At 28.9% G+C, this 2,993-nt stretch overlaps 1 pseudogene; it reads right to left on the reverse strand.

The window, feature by feature from the left end:
• Window positions 1-916: 916 nt before the first annotated feature.
• LOC106366631 lies at window positions 917-2,631 on the reverse strand (annotated as a pseudogene).
• Window positions 2,632-2,993: the final 362 nt, after the last annotated feature.

Genomic DNA, 2,993 nt, shown 5'->3' on the forward strand with positions numbered 1-2,993 from the left:
CACTGAACCGTACCAAACTGAAAAAAAAAACCAAAATTAAGTAAATTATTTAAATTATGTAAATTATTTATATAGTTAGAGAAATATAAAGTAAGACCAAATAAATATCTAATAAAATAGTCTAACAACCTTGTTTAAGTAGATTTTTTTGAACTCATTTTTTTTTAATAGTATAGATTATGCTGTTTATTATCCAATAAACAATTTTTTGAAAAGCATTCAGAATAGCATTTAGATGATGCAAATACTTTCTACCAAATGCTTTCACATGAAGTTTTTGGTCCAGCATTTGCATTTAGAATATATAAAATTTTAAAATAATTTAATATAAATAATCTATTTAATCTAATAATATCAAAAAATTATTGTTATATCCAAAAACTATATCATTTTTTAATTAAAAAAACTTAATAAAATAATTTTTTATCTTTTTAATATAATAAATTTTATTTTTTCTAAAAATAAAATTTAATTTTTTTCCTAAAATAAAATACCATTTAAATTTTGAAAACACTTTTAAAAATCATTTTAATAAAGTTATTTCACACTTAGAATATAATTCATTATTGTCAATAAAAATATAAAATTAATATACATATATATATATATATATATATATATATATATATATATATTTCATAAATAAGAAAATTGTAAATTTTTTATTGATTTTATATGATAATTTTTCTTATAAATCATTTACTACTCTAGGATCACTTTATTAATTGCATTTATGAAAGCATATTGCTCTTATAGCATAATGCTCGGGTAATAATAGGGAAGATCGCTTGTGATCGTAACCTTTGTCTTTATATACGTTTGTACATTCACTCAATTAATCAAGGAAATATACAGACTTTCGCTCAGAGTATTCAAGATGAATGCTAGTTTACTTTTTTGTTGAAGACAACAGATATTAGTCAAACTCTGCCTTGAATTTAAAAGGCTTTACAAATAAACAGTAAAACACAACTCTTGTATCTCTGTTAACTTGTAATGTTACTGTAGCAAAATCAATACAACTAGCTAGCGATGGCAACAGAGTAGTCATTTTAAATGATACTCTTAATATTCGATAGTAACAGCTTATTACAAAGCATGTTACAATAACATTTGCTCTTGTCTCAAAGTTTTTTGTTTTTGTAGGCTGATGACTCTTTGAAAAGTATTGATCTTTCTCTAACCGTAACTTCTGCATTCTTGAGGCACCTTTGGATATCGCTTTCTGTCCAAGCAATAGTCGTAATCCAGGTAAACCTTCCTTGCATTCATATACAGTTTCCTCTCTTTAGAGCTTAGCTCCCAATTCTCTTTACGGTTCCACCAGTATTCAAGACCAAAGCATTTATCTATGCTCATAAACTCAGTCGCACACCCATCGATCTTTGATGCCTGGAACTTAGCAGTGTAAGACATCTCCTTAGGGTCAACCATTGTTCCGTTTTCCACTGCATGAACATCGTCTGCACCGATGGGTAGTAAATGTCTGGATTCTTCTTGTACACCCGGATCGCTGTATCATCTACATAGAACCTGAAATTTTGAAGAAAATAACACTATTTTGTTATGTTAATCAATTGATTGTTTGTTAAAAAAAAGAAAAATCAATCGATTGATGATCTCATTAGGTGTTAATAAATACTCACACAACTTGATATGGGTTCCAAAGAAACCTATAGGAATGATAATCTTTGGTTGGATCGAACCAAAGACGAAACCTCTGATATTTATCTCCTTCACCGTATACAAATATAATTGTATGCAGCAAATACGCTGGCCCGTTTCCAAAAATCTGGAAACAGAGCCCGTCATTACGGCTTGATTTGGATCTTAGCTGCAGTATAGCATTCAAGATCAAAACATATTTCAAGAACTCCTCCAGGTACGTACGTAACGTAAATCTCACCATCATTCATACTTACGTAGAAGGAAGTAGTCACTTTCGTAGACTTGGTTTGGGTGCCTTGATTCCCTGTCAAGGAACATTTGACCAAACATAAGCACCATATAGACACAAACACAAGTTCATAACACATACAGAGACAAAACACACACCCAAATAGAGAGAAAAGATAGAAACCAGATTTATGATCGAGGGTGAGCTGGAGCTCAGAGGTTTCATTAATAACCAAAGCTGGATGTCCCCATGTTGTGTAGTAGTTATCGCCCCATGTCACGAACCCGTCTTCACCTCGAGCCGTGGCTGCAACTGTTACAACCATCATAACAATCAGTATATTCTTCTGATCAGATCCTCTCATCTTCATATCTCTCTTTCTTTGCTTATTTCTCATTTCACTTGGACATAATAATAGAACACGACCCTCCTTGGCTGTATTATATAGCAGCCAAGTACGTTACGTTCTTTTTATTTTCACCAAATGGGTATCTATTCATTGCATCATCGTGGTCCATATTAATTAATTAAGATGTCTTTTTGTTTTAGTTTAGCCCATCTAGCTAGGATTTGAGCTGTTTGCGATAAACTTTTTCGTAGTGTGGTGAAAGCTATTAATAGCTTATTTTAGGAAAAATCGCATTTTAAACACCGAGAGTGTCACTTTTCTAACACTTTAAACACTGAAGTTTTTTTACTAACACTTTAAACCTTCAAAGTGACATTTTTATCATAATAAACCTCCAACGACGTTTTCCAGTTCATAGACGACTGGTACTGTTTATTTTACAGATTAAAATAATAACGTGTCGGTTTTTTTTTCTTAAAAAATAAAATAAAAAATATGTAAAAATACAAAAAATTCGAATGAAGTTGGGAAAAATTATAAAAAAATTCAAAACAAAATTAAAAAAATTAAAAATTAAAAAAAACATAAATATTAAAATTTCAAACTTAAAAATAAAATAAAATATTAAAATTTCTAAAAATTCAAAAATAAGATCTAAAATTAAAATGTCAAATTTGAAAACGAAAATAAAATTTTAAAAATTCTAAAATAAGATCTAAAATATTTTTTAAAAAATAATTTGAAACT

The sequence above is a fragment of the Brassica napus genome, chromosome C1 (genome assembly GCF_020379485.1).
Source record: "Brassica napus cultivar Da-Ae chromosome C1, Da-Ae, whole genome shotgun sequence".
In the NCBI taxonomy this organism is placed as follows: domain Eukaryota; kingdom Viridiplantae; phylum Streptophyta; class Magnoliopsida; order Brassicales; family Brassicaceae; genus Brassica; species Brassica napus.